Source organism: Vicugna pacos, chromosome 7, assembly GCF_048564905.1.
Source record: "Vicugna pacos chromosome 7, VicPac4, whole genome shotgun sequence".
Classification (NCBI taxonomy): Eukaryota; Metazoa; Chordata; class Mammalia; order Artiodactyla; family Camelidae; genus Vicugna; species Vicugna pacos.
The window spans coordinates 67,357,031-67,381,450 of NC_132993.1; the positions used below are offsets into that span (position 1 = coordinate 67,357,031).

The 24,420-nt window shown below is 37.0% G+C and overlaps 1 protein-coding gene and 1 long non-coding RNA gene across 16 annotated transcripts in view; one reads left to right on the plus strand and one right to left on the minus strand.

Annotated features, from left to right (window-relative positions):
- ELAPOR2 (endosome-lysosome associated apoptosis and autophagy regulator family member 2) overlaps nucleotides 1–24,420 on the plus strand; it is a 660,265-nt gene that overhangs the window by 616,764 nt on the left and 19,081 nt on the right. Inside the window, exon 40 of one of the 12 annotated variants that reach the window (XM_072965092.1) lies at nucleotides 19,845–19,893. The exons of the other annotated variants lie outside the window; for them this stretch is intronic. The gene's annotated coding sequence lies outside the window, so the exon portion shown is untranslated. The remainder of the gene's footprint in view (nucleotides 1–19,844; nucleotides 19,894–24,420) is intronic. 12 annotated transcript variants of the gene reach the window in all.
- LOC140697439 (uncharacterized) overlaps nucleotides 1–24,420 on the minus strand; it is a 175,309-nt gene that overhangs the window by 7,248 nt on the left and 143,641 nt on the right. For 2 of the 4 annotated variants that reach the window (XR_012074536.1, XR_012074537.1), the window contains exon 5: nucleotides 13,479–13,560. This is a non-coding gene — a long non-coding RNA (uncharacterized lncRNA). Of the gene's footprint in view, nucleotides 1–9,326; nucleotides 10,068–13,478; nucleotides 13,561–15,756; nucleotides 15,832–24,420 lie in introns of those variants that run through there. The other 2 variants (XR_012074538.1, XR_012074535.1) reach the window with 2 other exon arrangements.

The window sequence follows — 24,420 nt, forward strand, 5'->3', positions numbered from 1 at the left end:
CAGGTCAGGATGCAGTAAGGTCCAGTGCTCTCAACCACTGTGCTAAAATATTCCATATAGACTCTACTGCCCCCTTAAATCCTCAGCTATTAGCACAGCATCTAACACTCAGGGGATGCTAGATAATGTAGAAAATAAAGGTTCGTAGAATTAAATGGGTCTTAGTTACGGGGAATGGCCATCATTATGCATAATTTATGAAAAGAATTATTGGGCTCCCCTCAGCCTGTTTTAAAGAAACTTTCCTCTACTTATCTCTCAACCTGTTTTTTTTTTTAATGTTTTGTTTTCCTAATTTTTTTGTACAGTGGGCATAAAATAAATTGAACATATTAAATAGCATCATTTGATAAATCGTGACATATATGTGCACCCATGAAACTAGGACCACATCAAGAACTGAACAAATCCATCATTTGGAAGGTTTATCTGAACCAATTTATTTTTTGTTTTTTTAAGTATTAAGATTATATTTATTACTTTAATTCTGGAGAGAGGATTCAGCATATAAAAAAATATTTTTAAAAATCGTAAACAGCCAAAAACAGAAAAGTTATATGTACAACAGAGAAAACCTTTTTTCCTTCTAGAACCCTTGGCAGTAAGTTGTATCTGGTCTGACCAATTTATAATTCCTTTCTTCCACCCTTCCCCACCCCAGACAACCACTGATCTGCAGGTTGTCACTGTAGATTAGTTTGCATACCCAGAACTTTACATAAATTGTGTAATGTAACATGCATTCCTTTTTGTCTGGATTCTCTTACTCATCACAATAACGTGGAGATGCTTCCATGTTGCTGCATGTATCGACAATTCCTTTCTCTTTATTGCTGACTCGTATTTCATTGTAAGGACATGCCACAATTTCATCATCAGTTTACCTGCTGATGGACATGTGTGCTGTTTTTGATGGTGACTATGACAAATCAAGCTGCTGTGAACCCCAGTGTACCCATGTCTGCATATGGATTTATGCTTCCTTTTTCTCTTGGCTGCATCCCTAGAGGTAAAAGGGATGGATGATACTAAACCTGTATTTTTAACTTTTAAGGAAACTGCTAAGTTGTTTTCCAAAGTGGTTGCACCATTTACTTTTACAGCAAGTATGTTGAGAATTCCCATTCCTCTCTATTCTCCACAACACTTGATATAGTCAGGCTTTAAATTTTAGACATTCTGATAGCTATGCAGTGTTATTCAAGTGGTTTTAATTTAAATTTTCTAATAAGATAGTTGGGAACTTACATTTTCTAATGAATTATGTGGGTCATCTTTTCATGAGCTTATTTGCTGTACACCTTTTGTTTTTGTAGCCAAGCCCATTTTCAAATGTTTGCCCATTTAAAAACCTGGTTTTTCTGTTACTGAATTTTGAGAGTTCTTTGTACATTCTGAATACAATTCTATCAAATACACGCTCCTCAATATTTTCTCCCAGTTTGTGGCTTGTTCCTTTATTCTTTTCATAGTATCTTTAAAAGTCCCTAAGTTTCTAATTTTGATAAAGTTCCATTTATCAGTTTGTTCTTCTGTGGAGTGTGCTTTTTCTCTCATAACTGAGAAATCTTTCCCTCACCCAAGGAAGCAAATATTTTTATCCTGTGTTTTCTTGAAGTTTTATAGTTTTAGGCTTTTCCTTTATGCCATGAAATAATTTGAGTTAATTTTTGAGTAAGATGTAACGAACATTTATTTTTATGTATATGGATATCCAGTTGTTACAGCATCATTTGTTGAAATTTTTGCAACTCAATTGACCTTGCACCTTGGTTCAAGGTCAGTTGTCCCTGTAAGTGTGAGCCTATTTCTGGATTCTTCCTGTTCTTTTGATCTTTTTCTCTACATTTACGTCTATACCATGTTGTCTTTGTTGTATGGTTTTACAGTAAGTTTTTAACATACATAGTGTCATTTCTCTGACTTTGTTTTTCTGTTTAAAAGTTGTTTAGGCTCCTCCAGGTCCTTTGTATTTCCATATGGATTCCTAAATAAGCTCATCTGTTTCTTCAAAACTGCCCCCTGGCATTTTTGACTAGGGTCGTATTGAATCTGTAGAGCAATTTGGGGGAACTTGTATCTTAGTAACAGTGAGTTTTCTGACCCATGAAGACATGGATGATTCAGGTCTTTTAATTTCTGTCAGGAGTATTTTATTTATTTTTATTTTTTAAACATTTTTTGAGTTAGTCATTTTACAATGTTATGTCAAATTCCAGTGTACAGCAAAATTTTTTAATTATACATGAACATACATATATTTATTGTCACATTTTTTTTCACTGTGAGCTACCACAAGATCTTGTATATATTTCCCTGTGGTATACAGTATAATTCTGTCAGCAGTATTTTAAAGTGTTCATTAGAGGTTTCACATACTGACTCCAATTTGTCCATAAGTATTTCATATAACTTGATACTATTATAAATGGGATTGTTTATTATTTTTAATTTCTAATTATTGCTGGTTTATGGAACTTTAATTAATAGATATTGATGCTATATTTAGCCCCTTTGCTAAACATATTTATTAAGTATGGTAGACTTTAAAAAAATAGATTCTGTCAGATTTTCTATATATGTTATCAAGTCATTTGGCTAAAGAGTTTTACTTCTTCCTTTCCAATCTAGATGCATTGTGAAACCTCCAATATAATGCTATGTCCCAGGGGCAAAGCAGACATCATAGTCTTATTTTTGGACTTCGGGGAAACCATTCATTCTTTCACAATTACATATGATGTCAGGTGTAGGTTTTTTGTGTATGCCCCTTAGTAGGTTGATGACATTGCCTTTTATTTCAAGTTTTCAGAGAGATTTTATCAGGAATGGATTTGAATTTTATCATTGATTTTTAATTGTCTATTGAGATGATCATGTGATTCTTCTTCAGCTGGTTAACAGAGTTAATTAATTTTTGAATAGATGAACTGCACTTCTGACATTTATACAGGATGGGCAATTCTGTGGGTTTTGACAAAGGCATATAATGTTACATATCCATCATTACAGTATCATACAGAATAGTTTCAGTGCCCTAAAACCCCACTGCGCTCCACATGTCCATCCCTCGTCTCCCCTCTCTGACCTTTGTCAACCTCAGATTTCTGCACTGCCTCTACAGTTTCGCCTTCTGCAGAAAGTCATATAGTTGGAATCATACTGTTTGTGGCCTTTTTGAATTGGTTTCATGTAGCCAAATACATTTAATGTTTCCCCATATATTTCTATGGCTTGGTAGCTCATTTCTTTTTATTGCTGAATAATATCCCAGTGTTTGAACTAAGTGCACTACTGTTGATTTCTCCATTCACCCACTGAAGGACAACTTGGTTGCTTCCAAGTTTGGGCAACTAAAATAAAGCTACTGTAATCATTTGTGTGCTCATTTTTTTTTGTGGATCTCAGTTTTCTACTTATTTGGGTAAATACCCAAGAGTGTGATTTCTGGATTGTATGGTAAGACTATTTTTAGCTTTTTAAGAATTTGTCTAACTGTCTTCTAAAATGCTGTACCATTTTGCATTCCCGCTGGCAATAAGTGACAATTCCTGTGTTCTGTATCCTAGTCAGCATTTGGTATTGTCAGGTTTTTTTGGATTTTAGCCATTCCAATATAGTATCTCATTATTATTTTAATTTGTAATTCCCTAATGATATATGATGTTGAACACATTTTCATATGTTTATTTGCCATCTCTCTGTCTGCTTTGGTGAGGATAGTGTTCATATCTTTTGCACTATTTGAAGTTGGCTTGTGTTCATATTGAGTTTTAACAGTTCTTTGCATGTTTTGGATATAAGCTGGTTATTGGATATGTGTTTTGTAAATATTTTCTTTCAGTCTGTGGTTAGTCTTTTCATTCTCTTAATAGGGTCTTTGCAGAGCAGAGATTTTTAATTTTAATGAAGTCCAAATTGCTGTTTTTTTTTTTCTTTCATTGATTATGTTTGGTGATGTATTTAAAAAGTCGTCACCAAACCTAAGCTCACTCAGATTTTCTTAAGCCTTATCTTCTGGAATTTTTATAGGTTCCCATTTAGGTATATGATCTCCTTGAGTTAATTTTATTGGAAAGTGTAGTAAGATCTATGTCAAACTCATTTTTTTGAATGTGGATGTCCATTTGTTCCAGCACCATTTGTTGAAAAGAATATCCTTTGTTTATTGAATTGCTTTTGCTTTTTTGGTTAAAGATCTGCCGACTATTTGTGTTGGTATATTTCTGGGTTCTTTATTTTATTTGATTTATCTATTTGTCTATTTTTTGCCATTACTACACTGTCTTGATAACTGTAGCTTTGCAGTAAATCTTAAAGTTGGGTAGTGTCAGTCTTCCAACTGTGTTCTTCTGTATTGTTTCGGCTATTTTGGCTCCTTTGCCTCTCCACATAAACTGTAGAATCAGTTTGTTGATATCCACATACCACTTGGTGGGATTTTGATGGAGATTATGTCGAACCTATAGGTCAAATGGTAAGAATTGCCATCTTAAAAATACCAAGTCTTCCCTGTTCATGAACACAGAATGTCTTTCCCTTTGTTTGGATCTTTGATTTCTTTTATCAGCATTTTGTAGTTTTATCCTATGTATCTTGTACTGACTTTTTAAGATTTATACATTATCCCTGTTACTGCATTTTGTCCAGAAGCAGAAATTAAGAGGTCTGTTCTTTAATAAGGGAACTTATAACAGGTTTTGAAGAACTAACGGAGTTTTAAACCTGAGTCTAAGTCAAATATCAAGTGGAAAAATTGCAATCTGGTTGCTACAATTACTAATTCATTTATTTACTCATTCAGACTTTTAGTACACATTTCAGTTGTTTCTATAAACTAGGTCCCTTAGCCAGACTTTGGTGATACAGCAATGAATAACGCATCATCATTCAATCGTACAATTTAATTATTATTTGGATTACATAAATGGCAAAATACACCACGTTCAGGCAAAATAATTTCTTTAGAATGTTTACTGTCCTTTAGCTTTCATCCAGATGAATTATTCTGTGGCTTACTCCTGAAGGGTCTCTGCCACCAGGATGTGCTAGATATACATTTATAAGTATAAACTGGTAATTAAGTTGTTCTCAATGGACATTTGAACCAAAAAGGGCCACTTTCATTTACATGAGCATTTTCATTTTAATTAGAGGAATTTTAAAGACTAGGGATATTTCCAGGCTGAAGAAATAATTGGTTAGTAGACTGTGAAGTATTTAGACAGGGAAGGTAGTTGGATAAATAGTGGTTTGAGGAAGAGCATGATACTGTTCTGGTGCAAGGTTAGGTCATCTTTTCCCAGCAACAGTGTATGCCTGAATGTACTGTAGCTACTAGTAGCTGTAACTTTTGACCTCTCAGTTCCAGTGGTGACATAAAAGGATACAGAATAAGGCCAGGATCTTTAAATCAACATAATCTCAACAAATATTATTGGCCTGTGGAATCAGATATGCCCTGAAAGTTAGTCCAGTCTAGGGAGGACTCAGCAAGAGAAAAAAATGTCCAGAGATTTAAAATAAATCTGCTAGGTTAAACAAACTTGCCCAGTTTTCCCCCAATGCTATTGGTCTTCCATCACCTTAGGCACTTGGAGAGTTCCTAAAGGCAAAATTTATAGTACTTAAAATACTCAGCTTTGAGCTTTACAGAAAAAGGTACCTATGCTTTACATATATTTTGGCTATTTCTTTTTAGAGAAAGTTCTTGAGATATTGGAAACAAAATAATTATTTGATAAACAAAGGGAACAAGAGGAAGCCAGTACTCAAACTGAAATAAAGCAAAGCAAAACAAATGTACGTTTAATTATAGGCCTCGTGCCCAGAGAAGCTGAAAGAATTTTAAGCAGTGAACCATGTATTCACTTCTCTGTGGGCACATGTGTCTGTTTTATTTAATAAGAAACCTCTGAGGGATTATTATTATCACAGATCAATAGTTATTATTGTTGGGATTATCTTTGGGAACTTGATTCTCCTTAGTTTGTGGGATGACATACAGCTTTTTTTTTTTTTTAACATTTTTTATTGAGCTATAGTCATTTTACAATGTTGTGTCAAATTCCAGTGAAGAGCACAATTTTTCAGTTACACATGAACAAACATATATTAAAATACAATTCTTTCTTATTGTATTTTAATTGTGTCTTAATCATAGGAAGCTAATGCTTTATAACACTTACTCTGTGCCAAGAGGTGTTTGAAGTATTTTAGGTACAGCCACTTAATTCATCTTAAAAACAATCTCATAAAGTAAGCACTGTAATTATCCCCATTTAAAACTGAGAAAGCAAAGGAAAAGAGAGGCTAATAAATTTTTCAATTAACCAGCAGAGTCAGCCTTCAAACCAAGGCAGGATGGCTGCAGTCTGAACAGCTAATGAGCATTCATTCTGCTTACTAGAAGTGGCGTGTGTCTGTAATTCACTTGGGCTGGTAACACTGACACTTTGAACACTGACTAATATAATGAGGGCTTCACTGTTAAGCCATCAGTATCTATTCAGATACTCAACAGGTAATATTTGGCGTTAGGATTCTCGAGGAGGGTGTACTTTGCACAGCAACACGAGCTGATGCTGGTGCAGCAGGAGCAGATGAGGGTTTTGGTCGTCTGTAGAGGAGCCCTGGCCCTACTCTGATTCCTGGTTCTCTGTGCTCAGCCTTTCTGTTTGTTCGAAGTCCTTCTTCTACTTCCCAAGTTGACTGGGGACAATACCTTCGCACAGTTTGGAGGTTTTAAAAATACCATTCAGTTAACAGTTAATAATTGTTAGTTTTTCTTAGAATATATGTATATGAAATGGACGCTTTCAAAGGGGCTCTGTAAATTGTATTAAAGTTGGCTGTGAGATATCAGGGAGGTTAATAGAACACACTTAAATATATTCAGAGAAATATGAAGAATTTTACCCAAGCTTTTAAAATAAAAATATAATGACTGGCTAAGAAAATGAATGCTCTATACCATGCAAGCAAATTCTGTGGGCACACTTTTAAGAATACAGTGTTGAAGGAAGAAACTAGGAGGGACTTTTCTGAAGTCTACGACCTGCATTTTCAAGGTCTCCTTAACACTTTACATAAAGTAACCTCAAAGAATTAATTTTCTTCAGTATTCTTATGTACCCAAGGTTAACTGCAAATAAGTTAGCATTTGGAACAATTATTCCCTTTTAAGTCCAGAAAATATTCACAGGAATCATCTGCGCTGTCTAGGAAAGGTGGCAGCACGCTGCAGACCTCCTGGACAGCTTCATTAAGCATGTCGGTCCACACCACTGACTTGCAGCTGATTTCCTCTGAGGCTGGACGGTACCATTAAGCTTTCATCAAAAGGAACTTGAGCTTCTGCCCAGATCTGCATACTGCTGCTTCTCTGTATTCTCCCACTGATGTGGGGATTTGAACTGACGTGAAGAAACATTTTGCCATAGAGAGTTAATAATTTCAGCCCAAGAAGAGGGAAAGTGCTGGCAATTATATTTCATGAGCCTCCAAGAGTCGCAACTATGTGTGTAAACTTGCAGTATTGTAGGTACATAACGTTAACCTGGAGCCAAGGTATCTGCTTGGCACTTCAGTTTAAGATGGGTACCTTGAGGCTCTGCCAGGTGCCACCACCTGTATCAACTCTGCTCTCTTCACTTTTTTTTTTCTCTTACATTTGATTTATTTACTTTAATTTTTTAAATTTACTTTTTAATTATTATTTTTGTTGAAGTGTAGTTGATTTATGATCTTAGTTTCAGATGTATAGCAAAGTGATTCAATTATACATATATATACATAGATATGTATTTTTTCAGATTCTTTTCCATTACAGCTCATTACAAGAAATTGAATATAGTTCCCTGTACCATATAACTAGGTCCTTGTTGTTTATCTATTATATATAGTAATGTGTATCTGTCTATTATGTGTAGCAATGTGTATCTGTTAATCCCAAACTCCTAATCTATCCCTCCCCCTCCCCCCTGGTAACCAGTTTGTTTCCTGTGTCCGTTGAGTCTGTTTCTGGTTTGTAATAAAATCTGTATCTCTTTTTCTTAGATTCCACATGAAAGTGATATACGATATTTGTCTTCCTCTGAATGGCTTCACTTAATATGGTAATCTCTAGGCCCATCCAAGTTGCTGCAAATGGCATTATTTCATTCATTTTTATGACTGAGTAGTAGTCCATTCCAGACACACACCACAGCTCCTTTATCCAGTCATCTGTTGATAGACATTTAGGTTGTTTCCATGTCTTGGTTATTGTATATAGTGCTACTATGAACATTGGCGTGCACTTATCCTTTTGAATTAGAGTTCCTTCTGCATATATGCCCAGGAGTGGGATTGCTGGATTATAGGGTAAGTCTCTTTTTAGTCTTTTGAGGAATTGCTATACTGTTTTCCACAATGGCTGCACAAATTTACATTCCCACCAACAGTGTAGGAAGGTTCCCTTTTCTCCACAGCCTCTCTAGCATTTATCATTTGTTGACTTTTGAATGATAGCCATTCTGACTGGTGTGAGGTGATACCTCATCATAGTTTTGATTTGTATTTCTCTAATAATTAGTAATATAGAGCATCTTTTCAAGTGCCTGTTGGCCATCTGGATGTCTTCTTTGGAGAAAAGTTTATTTAGGTCTTCTGCCCATTTTTTGATTGGTTAAGGGGTCTGGCTGCTGCTGAGCCTTTTTACATTCCTGCTAACTCACCAGCGCCTGGAACTCACATTGGCACCATGTACAGCTGCTCAGTTGCCAATGTGGCATCCTTTCCATGCTCAAAAGGAGAATGCCTCACCCTCTTTTTGCATTGCACTCTGTTAAATAGGTATATGCCCGTGTGTCTTTACAATCCAAAATATCCCAAAGTTATTTAAGAAAAGGAGATTTTAGATTTTTGTTTCTTGCTGCCCTAATCCCAAAAGCAAGGTAGGGTAAACCTAAATTAAAGCCAGGAGGCTTTATTGCATGAGTCCTAACATACTTTTAAATTGATTTTTTTCATTTTTATATTCTTAGAAGCTTCTTAGTCCTTTACATAGTTTCAAGTGGATACTGTGGAGATGATCCACCTGCGTGGCCACTATCTCTGATGACAGATATTGGCAACCAGGATGCATATCCTTCCGAACGACGTGATGTAAGAGTGCAACTTTAGTGTGCCGGAATGGGGTCCTTTGCCTTTGCCTGTGGATTAACTGTTGTGCTGTGTGTGGAGACAGTGCTAGTTGACCTTTTAACTTTGCAAGTACTGTGACTGAGTTCGGATAAAGAAAAGGAAACCAGAACGATTGCACCAATGCCAGTCCAAAGCACCACTGAAGAAGGCTAAGTTATTTTAATGACAGATGGAAGAACATATATAACCAGGTTAGGGAGATAAATAACAAAAACAGAACATTTGTGATTGGGTATGGTGCAGAGGGAGAGGTAACAGCACATATGGAGACTGAATCTCCCAAGTCTTGGATGAGACAGGCAAATACATCTAAGTAAGTCAAAAATGTTTCGTCTCCCTCAACGGACAGCAATGCTACGTTGAAAATAGTGGCTGCTGAACTAGCTTGGGAATACCCCACTAACAAAACATACAGTGTCATATTGTTCCTTTGCTGACTGTGTGGAACTCAGTGACGTTACGTTTCCTGATTAAGCAACTGCAAGTAGAACGCTCCGTGGGAAAACAGAAGGGGAACTTGCTGTTACTGAACTCAGGTTCAGCCGCTAAAAGCTAATAATTCAAGAGGCAGGTGTCAGTAGAAAGAAGAGATGCTTAATCCAAAAAGCTGACAATATGGGGAGACTGTGGACTAGTGTCCAGGGACTAATTCCAAAGATTCTGGCCAACCATGACAGTGTTTAAAGGGAAAAATGGGGGAAAGAGTCTGAGTGAATCACCGGGGCAGGAGGTTGCGTTTGCATCACTCTCCACTGCACGCAGGCTGGCGGACTCTCTTCAGATGTTAACTTGCCCTGTGACCTGCCTGTAGGCTTGGCGCAGGGGCTGTTGGTAGAGAGCTAATCACTCTTTAACTACTTAATTCTTCATCTTCTTTTTATCTAGGAAAACAGTTAACAGGTTAGGCGAGGCACGTGTGCATTCAGGAGAACACAAGTTAGGAGTTTCAGTTGCTTAGTGTTCTCCTTCCTGTGAAGCAGTTCTGAGGTTGGGGGTGGACAGAAATGGGCAAACAGGCAAAAGAGCTGCTTTCATTTTTGTCACAGATACGTTACCTCTTTCATGACTCTGTCAGATTTCCCTAGCTAGTTTCCTTTTTTAACACTGGGAATATTATGACCCTCTTTTTCACCTGCATGCTAGTCCCAAATGGAAAACATTTTTTCTCTGACTGGAAGGATTAAGACATTTCACATTTACTTTTACAATTACTGGTTTAGCTTCAACTGCATTATAATTTATCATTGTGTGCCTTTTGTTATATTGTTAGGTATGTTTATCTAAAGGATATGCATTTTTTTGCCCTTTTATTAAAAAAAAAACCTGGATATTGAAGAAGGTGGAATGGTTTTTCTTGGGACTGCCTTGGTACTTAGATCTCCTTTAGTGACTTTAATTCCGTTTTCTTATTTAACCTTTTACTATCTGCTTTATCAGTCTTTGGGGGGGTTGGCATCCTTTTAATACTTCTTGTTTCTAAAACAGTGAGGCTTTAGTGTTTTTCTTTTTTCCTCTCCCTTCTCCCAATTTTTAGTTACATTATCTCTCTTATCAAAATACCTAGCATGAAGGTAATCCATAGGTACAAACTTCCAGTTATACCTAAGTTCTGGAGATAAGATGTACAGCATAGTGACTGGAGTTAATAATACTGTTTTGTGTGTTTGAAAGTTGCTAAGAGAGTAAAGAAAAGTTCTCATGATGAAAACAGTTTGACTACGTGTAGTGACCAGTGTTAGGTTAGTTCTGGGGCTCATTTCACACTGTATGCATATGTTGAATCATTATACTGTATGCTGAAACTAATAAAACATTTTATGACAATTTTCTCTCACTTAAAAAATGTAATTTCTACAGTAGTGTCCTGCTCATCTCCCTTTATGGGTATATTCATACAGTTTTTAAAATGCTTGCTCTCTATACTTTTTTGAAAATGTCACAGCCATAACTTAGTTGGGTAAAGCTTGTGCTTTTTTAAAAAACCCATTTTGATGTTTAGTTTTTGCTTTCTGATCTTCAGTAGCTTTTCATATATTCAAATGCTTCTTTTAGTATTTTTTAAATGCTATTTTGTGTGTAAATTTACTTTTCTTTGGGTTGATGGTATCTTTGTGTATGTGGGAGTGGAGGGAAGGTTCCTTATTTAAATTGTATGTACATTTTTTTTTACTTGATTTCCTGCAGTGGATCTCTGTGGACTTGACTTTTCTTGTGTTCATTCTGAATGATATCCATGTATTTTACATGTTTCTTACTTTAATGGCACCATTTTCTGTTAGCTTAGCCAAGAACAGTAACTTAGCAGTGTTTTGTTGTTTGGTTTAGTGATAGAGGAGGTTGATTGTCTTTTTAAAATTTTTTTCTTATTTACAATGTGTTTCTAGAATACAGCACAGTGATTCAGTTATATTTATACACATACTCTTTACAAAACTATGTAAAAATACTTTTGGGGGTAGGTAATTATTTATTGATATATATATATATATTTTTAATGGAGGTACAGGGGATTGAACCTAGGACCTTATGCATGCTAAGTACACATTCTACCACTGAGCCCTCCCCTCCCCTGCTTTGATTCTTTCATCTTGAGAAACTACATTTTCCACTTTCTCCCACTGTTTCCCTTTTCACCACCTAATTGCCAGAGCTCCCTCCTTCCCTTTTTTTCCTTTTCCTCTTCAGTAGTTACGTGTTTGGAAGACTTTAAAATCATACTTTTTTCCCCTCACAAGTCTTAGATGAGACAAGAAAAGACATCTAAATAAAATAAAAATATTTTGTCTCCCCGAAAGACACCACTGCTCAGTTAAAAATAGTGGTCGCTGAACTAGAGCAGCAGCGTGGGAATACCCTCCAGTGAACACGCACTATCACACTGCTCCCGAGTGTTCCATAAGACACATTTCCTAATTAAGAAGCTTGTCCCATTAAACAATTTACCTCTTTAAATTGGATGCCTGTAATGGAGTCTCTCTCTAAATCCTGCACCTGATTCTTTTTATAGTGTTAGGCTCTTAAGAGCACATACTTTGAAATCCTTTCCTGGAGGCCTGTGTTGTGATACGCTTTTTGCTTTTCCCCCTCAGCATCTTCAAACCTCGTGAAGATTTCATCGTTCTCTGGCTGCTTCATCTCAGCCTCTGGCTCTTAGCTAGTGTCCCTCCTCTGTGTTTCTTGTAATTTTTTTCTTCCTCTCCTTGCCACAAAGCACTGAGGTGCATGGGGCTGGGTGGGAGCATTTGAGATAGTCCTGCACTCTTTCTGTTTTTGTTCACAATTAAATTTGCATTCTCTGTCCTCACGTAAGGTTAAAGGTGTGATTTTGCATGGACTTTTTACAGGTGAATAGTGGAGTTAATCCTATCCTCTGGTGATTTCCACTGCACCGTCTCTAGTGTCTGCAGCTACCTGAAAGCTTTTTTACTGGAGCTTATTTCTTTGGCAAAAACAGTGCCCTTAAAAAGAGCCAGTTCAGTTCTGCTTTTTTGGTCCCTTTGTCCCTCCCTTCCTTAACCCAGTGGCAGCCCCAAAGAGAGGGATGTGAAGGCCACTTCCTACCCTGGTTTTGTGATCCTTGATTCACTTCATGCAAATGCGGAAACTTCCTAGCTCTTCACTGCCCAAAGCCATTTAAAGCCATTTAACATTTAATCTCTTTGGTTCAGGTCTGAAAATATTCAGCTTTTTCAATTCTTGGAATCTGTGTTATTCTTTTTATTTTTACTTGCTAAATGACCCATCCTTCTCTGTTTATTAGCTCTTTTCAGTATTAGCAAGCACACCCTAGTGCTAGGATTTTAAAATCACTTTTGCTACACCTTTTAACTCACTAGGCACATGGTGACAACTCCAGTATCATGGCAACAGTTTTGCTGCTGCATAGTGTGGACCACAACATCTCCATCCTTCATCATCAATTTCCTCTTCACACTAAGCCGTGGGCCAAATCTGGCCTTTGGCCTGTTCTTTTAAATAAAATGTTATTGGCACACATCCATTCATTACGCTCTGGCCGAGTGCAGGGTGGCCGAACAGTTACGATAGAGACCACACAGTCCTCAAAGCCTAAAATATTTATCAGCTGGCCTTTTGCAAAATTTGCTGACCTTTGCCACATACGTTATGGTTCTGTTTCAGAAGAACACCTCTTGAGAATACTTTATTCCAAATAACTTCTGGATTATTTGGAATAAATGAGTCATTCTTCTATAACTGATGAACTCTGAGGTCTCAGTGACTTGACGTTATACAAGTTATTTTGTGTTAGTAATGTGAAGTCCTGCACTTACCAGATTCCTGCGTAGTTCTCCAGATGATGACTTTGGGATCCAAACTTCTTTGATCATGTGACTGACATTTTAGGGTCTTTCACTACCAGCCACATAGGGGAGACAGAAAAAGGAAGAGGACATGCTGGGTAAATTACTCATGAAAAATACTCCTGCTACTTTCATTCATATTTTATTGGTCAGAATAGTCACATGGCTAACCTTATAGCAAGAGAGGTTGGAAAATGAGTTCAGAGGTATATTCCATAATAATTCTCTAGGTTTCTTTAATAGACAGAGACCCAGGCCAGCTCCTTTACCTCTGTGCTTGCAGTTTTCAATCTGTTTGTGGCCACAGTGGAGCTTGCATACTCTTTTGATATCAACCGTACCTTTAAATGTTTATTTGTGTGGTGGCTTAAAAATGTGTCCACAAAATCTTTGATACTCTTTGTTTCAAAAAGTGGAGCCTAATTCCCGTTTATTTGATGGTTGGCTGTGTGTATTATTCTGGGTAGCTCCAATATTTGGACAGTGTCTGATATGTAGCAGATGTTTCCTATTCAATAGGAAACAGCAGAATTTTGCATAATTCATGGGAAAAGCATACTGCCACAAAATAAACTGATAAAATACTTTTGTGCTGGATGTGAGCTTCAAAAAGTTGCAGATACAAAACTAAGACAATGCTGTAAAGAGTAACAGATACGCAGAAATATAGCAAATATGTGTACAATGTAAGGAATACGATGTCGTGAAAAAAAGAGGATTAGGTAAACCTTGACAAACAGGCATCCAGAAACAAAAGGAAAAGTGAAGTGGTGGTTCCTTATTCATGCTGAATAAAGAATCTGACTAGACCCCCTAGAGAAATATTAATATTAAAATTTTTTAAATTGAACAGTTACAATGTGTCAATTTCTGGTGTACAGCACAATGTCCTAGACATGCATATACATACATAGATTCGTTTCCTTTTTCATTAAAGGTTATTATTTTTATATATAGTGGCTAACATTTGCAAATCTCAAACTCTCAGATTTATCCCTTCCCACCCCCTTTCCATTTTGTAGATGAGTTCATTAGTATTTTTTTTTTAGATCCCACATATGAGTGATATCATATAGTATTTCTTTCTCTTTCTAGCTTACTTCACTTAGAATGACAGTCTCCAGGTCCATCCATGTTGCTGCAAATGGCATTGTTTCATTTTTTATGGCTGAGTAGTATTCCACTGTATAAATATACCCGTTTCTTTATCTAGTCATCTGTCAGTGGACATTTAGGTTGTTTCCATAGTGCTGTTATGAACACTGGGGTGCAGGTATCTTTTCCTATTAGGGTTCCCTCCAATATATGCCCAGGTACATCTATGTTTAGTCTCTTGAGGAATCTCCATACTGTTTTCCATGATGGCTACACCAAACCACATTCCCACCAACAGTGTAGGAGTGTTCCCCTTTCTCCACAGCCTCTCCAGCCTTTATCATTTGTGGACTTTGAATGATGGCCATTCTGACTGGTGTGAGGTGACACTGAAAAATTTTTCATGTGCCTCTTGGCCATTTGTATGTTTTCACTGGACAATTGGTTGTTTAGGTCCTCTGCCCATTTTTTTAATTGAGTTGTTTGCTTTTTTCTTAAGTTATAAGATATTTAATTGTCTTCTTTATAAAACTCCAAGTTGAAAAACTCAATTGTTTTTCAAATTAGCTTGTTTTAAGCATAAAGCAACATTTAATAATGTGGTTGAGCTGGTGAGTACTTGAGATCAGAGCTATTTAAAGTGATCAGGAAAGGCATCTCTGAGAAAAGTACTTTTGGTTTGAGTTCAACAGGAACCAGGAACTGTGTCTTGTGGATGCCTGGAAAAGAGTGTTTCAGCAGAGGGAGGAGTAAGTGAAAAGGTCCTGAAGCAGAAGCATGTTTGTCATGTCTGAAGAACAGTGGGCATCCAGAATACTGGATGGCATCACCATGGAGGGACTGGTAGTAAATTAGGTCATAAGGAATAGCAAGGGTTATTATTCCTTGTAAAGCTATGGTAAAATATTTTGTTTAACTCTCAGTGAGACAGGTAATTTAAAAAATTACAGAATTTTGAGCAGAGAAAAATTTTGGCTTACGTTTTGGCTTACGTTTTTAAAACCTACTTGGGCAGTTCTGTGACGACTATGGGAGGCTGTGGGATGTTATTGCAATGGTCCTTGTAAAAGATGATAGCGTCTCCTACTAAGGAGATGCTAATGTAGCGGGAGAAATGTTGTCAGATTCTTACGTAGGATGAGCTGCAGCTTACCCAGAATGCACAGGGAGTTCAGTAGTACCACAAGATGTCAGTTTCACGAGGGCACCCCCAGCACCTAGAATATTCCTGTAATGTACGAATGCTTCAGTAAATAGGTGGGGAAGGAATGAATGAATAAATAAATGACTGAAATAACGAAGAGGAGAATACCACATATTTTATCCTTGTTGCAACCAGTTATATCCTGGGCTAACTTTGTGTAAAGTGACTGCAGTATGCTTATTTACCTTTCCCAACTCCACATTTCTTTTTGTCATCTTCAGTGTGACCTTCATAGCTAAAGGTTACCATGCACTTTGATGAAGAAGCAAGCTGCACGAGCCTTGCTGAATTTTGCATAATTGCTCACTATCTCACTAGATCTTATAAGGAAAATAATCTGCCTACTGAAGGGACTCTAGTACAAGGACACTGTAATACGAGTTGTGTGCAAGGTTTCCTTCTTCTACACTGACTCACGTGAAACTCATCCAATCCTTTGAAATCTTCTAGAAGTAAGACGGTATAAATCAGTAAGCACCGACTATTAATGACAACTCATTTGTATTTCGCATATCCATAAAAATTTATGTTCCTTTCACTCTTTAGCAGCTGCAATCCAGGGAAAAGTTTTACTTCTTGTATCTTTTAAATGTATTTATGTAATTCTCATCACTGCTGAGATTCCTGATTATTTGTAGAGAAAAGATTATACTTTACACTGACTCCATATCCCTTTGAAATGTTTTAAAGACAACAGTTAAAATCAACATGAAGTTAAAACAGGAAAAATTGTAAGGGCAAAATGGTAGAATACTGGTGATTTTATAGCGTTCAGCAAAATGTTTCTCTTTGTCCTGGCAATAAAATCGTGCCTGTATACTGAAATTTCAGGCTTGTTTCAAGGAGAAAGCAAGTTTAAGGCAGAATTGTTTTATGGTCGAGCTCATCCTTTATATTACTGGAGCTCTATCAGAGTTGCAGGGATCCCTCGACTTTAATTAATCTAGAGCCAGGCAGAGAAAAACTGAGGAATTAGCATTATATTAATTATGTCCCCTCAATTCTTATTGACTTCTATGTAAGTTAGAATTAATTTTCTGCTGGGAACGACTGACCTCGTCTTGATTTATGATGTAGCAGTGCTCTTTGTTAAGAGAAATACTGAGTCAAAATCACAATATCCATAGTAAACATTATACCAGTAAAAATATTCTCCACCAAAATCATAAAGTTATTCATTTTTTCCTAGAGCACTTTGTCCATACAGGGCTAAGTATTGAATTCTTTCCAATATTGTAAGATAAAAGTTTCTTAGAATATGTAGATATCTATTTGGTAAATAGAGTCTGTAAGCCATTGAACAAACATAAAACAACAACAAAAAAAACCCCAACCCAACTATGCAACAGTTGCTAAAAGGTAAGAGAAAATTGATAGTTAGTGGAGAGCATGGATTCATGGTCTATGATTACCTTTTACCAACTCATTTTTTGTGAATGGTCTCTCTTTTACATTCCACATAACAGAAATTACTTATTCAGAAAGGTATTGAAACTATAAAATATTGTGATGTATTTTTTTCTTAGACTTAAAGTGAAAATCAAGTTTTTAATTAAACTAACATTAAACTGTGTTTAAGACATTTTACTTGAAGCTGTGGGGGATGCAAAGAAATGACTGCCCTCACAGATATTATAGTACAATTTGGAAGAAAAGCCCAAAAGCACAGAAGTTAAAACCTACAAAACTACAAAGAAATTTTAAAGTATTTTTCCAGGATTATAGGGCATATCACATAGTAGTGATATTAATCATAATTAATTTTCCAAATAATAACCCCATTAAAAGCTCAGCATTGGGAGAATTTACTTTTGATGTGTGGTCAATTGTGACAGAAGTCATAAACCATAAAAAAGTATTATATTTGCAACACATTTGCCACATCTAGTCCTAAAGGTCAGAATTCTTCTGGGGAAAGCATGGGAACAATTTTATAAAAAAGTATGAGTGGTTTTTAAGACAAGCATACTCTATATTCATCTGATCTTTCCACTGCCTACAGAAACTAATAAAATTGGGCTTATCTTGTTATCTTGTACTTTGTCACTGGTGGGGAAGACTATGGCAGGAGAATTGATCCTACTGATTTGAAGATTTTCAGCATTCTTTTCGATCTCCTTGAAAATTGATTGTAAAAACATCTAAAAACATCTAAATTTTTGTTCGTTAGTGCTAAAATCCTAATTTAAAGGAGAGCTGGTCTACTCTTTCTTTATCAGAGCTGATCTTAAAGTCTACTCCCATTGTAGTTAAGGTTTCCTGGTTGTTTTCTTCATTTTAAGTCAGCTGATCTATTAAATGCTTTTCCTTCCATCTCTGATGAATAAGGTATAACCTTGAAACTCTTTGAATTATATTTTGCTATGATTTCATGTCTGCTATAGATGTTAATATAAAAAAAAAGTCGTGAAGCAGATGCCTGAGATAGACTGGGCGGGTCCACATTTTCAATCACTTATAATGGTTCCTATAAAAACAGACCTCTACACAAGCTGAAAACACTACACAGATTTGATGGCAGTGGAATTAAAATAGACAGGATTGTGTACAATTGATTTCTTTTGCCCCCAGAACAAGGAAGATCATGATCTGAATGCTTTATAGATGCATTCTGATACAAGAGGCCACTTTGTCTCCAACCTAAGTGCCCTCCTACTGGTAGCTAAGAAAGGTCACTGCCTTTTTTTTTTTTTTTAAACCACTCAGGGCTTGCCTGATTAAATGTTGTTATATTTAAGCAGTCCCCCATAAGACTCTCATAGAAATTAATTTTATAAATCTATATATGAGCACAAACGTCTCTGGAAAGTTTAAGCTTATCAGGTAGTGAAAGACAATAGAGTAAAAACAAGTAAGCCTTCTGCACGTCTCTTTTGCTAGACTCCTGTAACTACATTTCCCAGTGGTCTTTGTGACTAACGATGCACATATGATGAACTTCTTTAAGCAAATGCTTTGTTTGAGACTTGAAAACCCAAAATGAAAACAGTGTGTGCTGCTCAGGAAGGCGTCTATTTCTGCAGCAGGCAGGCATCCTGCAGTCTGTTCCCCAATTTAAAAAACGTCCAGCAAGTACTTAGTATAAGTAGAATTTCGTTGAATTATGAATTGTCAGATAAAGCACATTAAAGAAAAATTTACTACACTACTTGGCTTGTCAGGGTTTCAGCCAGAAATGCTATTATTCTTCATTTACATTTCTCCACACATTCTCTTAAATAGGGGAAGCAGTGAACATCATAGCAGAATTACTAGCAGAACAGTATCAGTTCTCTTATAATATGGACTGAAAAAAAAATAACTAAACTCAGTTATAAACACTCAATATTGTGTCTTATGAAGGCTAGTTATGCAAAACTTGAACTTATGGTTTCTAATGTATTTTTCATTTTAAATGTTTAAAACTAGCTTACTAATAATAGACTTCTAGGAAGATTGGTGTAAAATCTCATAGTCCAGAAAGGTGGCCGTAACTTCATTATGGTTTCTTACTGAAGTATTGTAGTTTCAGCAAAGAGAAATTTGTTAAGAGAACCTTATTATATGGGTCATGGACTCTATAACTTTGACTGAAGATAAGGGCAGATACAGTGGCTGAGGACAGATACAAGGAAATAATGCAAAACAGAAAATTAGTACAATCCCAGAAAATCATGCTAGCAGTCCTGAATTTGAAAGCATGAGGTCCCCAGGTAAAGATGAACAGTGGGGAAGGACGGTCATCACGGACGGAGCCCTGTATATATGGCTGTGGAGGAGAAAGTCCAAAGGCTGTAGCAGCAGGGATGTAAAAACAAGTATGAGGCCATAACCACCCTGTCTGACCCGGCTCCCCAGTGTGCACTGGGGTGGGGCGTAAGGGCAGCTCACAGGAAAACAGAGCCCACTGCTAAGAAACACTTTCAGTCTATTGTTTCACAGGCAGAGATTTCTCTATATGCGCACACACACACACACACAAAACCCTGCAGATAAAACAGCATGATGTTTGAATTTTATGATCAGAGTTCCTTTAAAAATGGGTTTTATGTCCACAGGTGAGACAACAATCTAGAAAAGTTCTGCCTCAATAGACAGAGATGACAGGTGAGTCTAGAAATACCTGTGCTGCACGTGTGCAGAACAGGTAATACAAAACCAGACCGGGAACTATGGCATTCTGAGAAATGGGTTTAAGGAATAAAAGTAAATGCATATAGAAACAATACTCCTTTCCTATGAATGCCTGAGGTCTCTGCTGCTTCTCTAAATCAATCAAGAAACTAAGTAGATTAAATAATGATATAAAACTGCATCACCAAAGGCCCACATGAATTTTCCCAGTAGCCTGCGGTCTCTGTTGTATCTGGAGTAGAAAGGATTCCTAACTTTGCTGCTGTTATTCCAACTCCCCGCCTCCGTCCCTGTGCACGGGGGTGAGAGCAACCCAACAAAGCAGAGGCTAATCATAGGATTAAGTTTTCCTGAGAGAAATGGAGATGAGAGCAGGACCAGGGCACTCACCAAGCACTGGGGACACTGTGGCTCAAAAAGCTAAATAAATATGCCTCCAACCAAGACGAGTGAGCCGTGCTTGTGTGGTAGTTATAACAAAGTTAAAAAATAAATACGGTGTTTTGCTGCTGGGAAGACGGAGAAACTTCTTTCCCTTGTTCTTCCAGCTAATTACAACTAAACGCCCTGCATATTATATATATAATGCATACAGAAAGACATGAAAAGTGGGGAGATGATGTGAGACAAGCTCGGAACATTTGGGCCCAAGAAACACCATGCTGGAGGGGAGCGGGGGCTCCCCCCAGGGACAGAGAGGGGTTGCAACGGCACTGGTAGCAGTTGCCCTGCTGGCTGGTTATCCTGGTGCACTGCAAACTCAAACCGACACAAAAACACGCCCACAAATGTTTCCAGCCACTTCATTTGTGGTAGCCCCAAACTGGAAACAATTCAGGTGTCTCTCAGTGGTTGAATGGTTAGACAAACTGTGATCTATCCAGACCATGAAATACTACTAAACGATAAACAAGAACAGACTATTGGTACCTGCAACCACCTGGATAAATCTCCAGAGAATTATGGGAAGGGGAAAAGTTACAGATACCATGTAATATTCTTAAAATGACAAAAATCATACAAATGTAAGACAATGTTAGTGTTTGTGAGGCAGTAAGAAGGGGCTGAGGGTGGAGGGAAGTTTGTGGTTATAAAAGACAGCACGAGATCTTTGCGGTGACAGAAGGGTTATGTATCTTGACTGTCAATGTCAATGTCCTGGTTGTGATGGCGTAAGCTGTGAGAAGTCACAGAGATGAGATAAATCAGAAGAGAAGAGGGACCACGTAGCTCAGGATCAGGAACCTGAAACTTAAGCATTAAAATCAGAAAGAATGGATTCTGACAGAAAGAATCTAGGACACAGTAAGAGTTCTAGTTAAAGTTCAAATCCCTACTGTTCGGTAAGTGGACCCTCAAATTATGGGAATGAAATGTTAATGAGAAAATATGTGCGTCTAAAATAAGTATTGGTGGCATACTATATATTAAGTCTGTTTTTGGAGGGGTTTTGTGTGTGTGTGTGTGTGTTTCTTTTTTGCCATTTAAAGAGACCAGCACTAGCATTTCCAGGAACCCTTCCTGGGAATAAGGAATCTCAGGCTTTACCTTGTGATTCATGTACACATAGTCTAAGCAGCCCTGGTCTAATTAGTTCTACTCTGGGGAAAGATCTGGAGGGTTTGTGAACTAGATAAAAATGATGTCAAGAAGAGGAAGACTGTGAGTAAAGCCCTGAAGAGTTTGCCTGTTTGAGAGAGCTGCTTTCTGTTGCTTCTGTTCAAGTCAATTTAAGTAATAAGTATCATGTAGTCACATGCTCCACTCTTCTGTTTAGTATCACTTTAGATATTTGGTTCTCCCAGCAGGCAAACTACAACAAGCTACCAGCCTCTATCCAGCTCTCAGCACCCACTATCATTAGAGAATACTCCATATTGGAATATATCCTGAATTTTGTAAACATCAAAGAAAAGGAAAGATGTCATGAGTATTCCAACAATAAAAAAATACTGGTTAAGATTTAAGAGGGAGGAGGCCCTCACTGATCACCTAGATGGTCAGATATATTCCTCCCCACCCCACTGTGTCACCAAGGCTCCCTCCTTCTGATGTTCATACTCACTCACTCCTCTCCAAAGAGTGACCCCTTTCCTTGACTTCTTTTCTGCATGAGATCAAAGGGACCAGGCAGGGGGCTAAAACTTTAAAACTTTAACATGACATTTATAGAAATTCTAGTGGAAATGATTTTCCTTCTGGGAACAAGAGACAGAAAGCACAGATTCTTCCAGTGAGTCATAGGAAAGGATCATAAGCAGGATACCCCTACTTTCAAACTTTGGTGCCCACAACCATGTATTTGACCTACTGGGAGCACCTTATATGTAGAATAATGGTTTCTGACTTTCGGTATAGACTGCGTCCTAGAGGACGAAATACCCAGAAGGATGGTGATGACCAGAGGCCGTATGTCTAACTTTGTTCTCTTGGCTGGACCTTCAAAGGCAGTTTCATCACTCGGTCAAGCCAGCAGCTGCTGATGGCACAGTACGTGATGGCAGCAGTGTACCCTATGATCTGCTGCACCTCTTTTTCCTTAAATCGGGCACCTTGCATTTGATTTATGCAGTGTGCCAGGTTCATGGACAACCCGCTCTGCATACCCTTAGACAGAGGCACTGGCAATGAGGTTCTACATGCAGGAATGTTGAACCCATACCCAGAATATTTGCTTCAAGAAGAAGCATTGCTCCTTCTAACACACAAGGACTATGTAATCAAAAGCCACCACAAAGAATGATGTCACATTATGGGGACTCTGTACCTGACAAGTTCAACTTTTTTCAGTAGCAGCAGCTAGAACGGCCCTGACAGACAAGAGCTATGACATCCCTGTTGGCTGCATTTTAGATGTCTACAATATAATACCCTGCTCAAGAAACTAACGTTATAAAGGGTGTAGTTTCAAGTAACTTTATCACGTGTAGATAGATCCATGTAATTACCACTGCAATCAAGACATAGAATTATCTTATTACCACAGTGCTGCCCCTTTATAGACACACTTCTTCCTTCTACCGCCATTCCTGACTCTTGCTCACTAACGTCATCTCTAGACCTTTGTCATTTTGTGAATATTATATAAATAAAACCATACAATATGCAACACTCTGATTCTATGTAGATAATAAGACGTAACCAAAAGGGATGCTAGGTGAAGGTTACAGGGAAACTTTCTGTGCCTCTAAATTATTTCAAAACAAAAAATAAATACATTCAAGTTTTGGTAACAACATAGGCTCACTGACTAGAAGCCTTGTTTTCCAGTATAATTTTAACTAAAGATCTTGGAGGCATATTTGAAAATAGAGATTGAATAGACTTTTTAGAAACTATAGTAAAGGAATAAATGGAAAGGAGTTCAAGACTTTTTTCTAAATTGATTTCCAAAAACCAGTAGGTGTGATTAGCGAAAAGATATAATGGGTCTATAGATTGAAAAACGTTTTAAATGTTCCACACTTGGTCCTAAGGAACAAAAGTAAGTAGGTCCTAATGCAAATGATAGGCTCTCTGTGAATCTTTCTGTATTAAATGAAAGATACTGTATTTTATAAATATAGATTTCACATAAGTATAGCATATAACATAAGTAACAGAAAACCCAGACTCATTTAAAAGTTGATAGTGACTTTGAACATAATTATGTTCAGTCATTTTGAGAAATCTTTTAATTGTATAAATTTAATTATTTGTGATCTCCTTTGGTAGATTTTTTTTTTAAGCTGGGAAGTTTAAGAACTGGGAAACCAGGCTGTACTGTTCGTTTGTTTGAAAAAACAAACACAAAAATGCTCTGCTATGTATTAAATCACTTTTGCTACATTTGCTTTTCATTTGAATTTTCATATTATTTCTCCCCAGACTGTAGTGGTTCTGATGTCTGAGTTCTTACATGTTTTGCACAAACAATGGCAAAAGGCTCTCCTAAGTTAGACAGGGAGCTCCCTACCGCCCCTGGGTGGGAGACGGAACTGTCATATTGTCTGCCTCCCACAGTTCTCTATCACTGAGATTTTAATGAATTAATAGAGAAAACACATAATACTTGTCAGATTGGGAATTATTCATTATTCATTACTTTCATATATTATCAGAAGCAGAGGTAAGTAAAATAACTGACACAGAGCTAGAAATCTCAGTGAGCAGTTATTTTTCACTCTTTCTGTTTTAAAGTTCTGTAAGCTATCAACAAGACAATGTATTTGTCATCACCTGATTTCTCGGTGCAATAATGAAGTGGTATCTTCTAAAAGGTCTTTCCTGAATGAGACAGTTATAGAAATGAAAAACCTCCATTTCCAAATCTTATTTTTCATCTTGTCATCGAAAGTGTATCAATAAAACATTTATATACCAAATTTTTAACTTTCTGATTTGAAAAATGTATAGCAGAAAAAAGCAGATAAAAACTGATTTCAAAATGCTACCCCCATCATAAAGACCTAGATTGAAGATTGAATTCAAAAGCAAGTAATTCAAATGCTGTTTAAATTG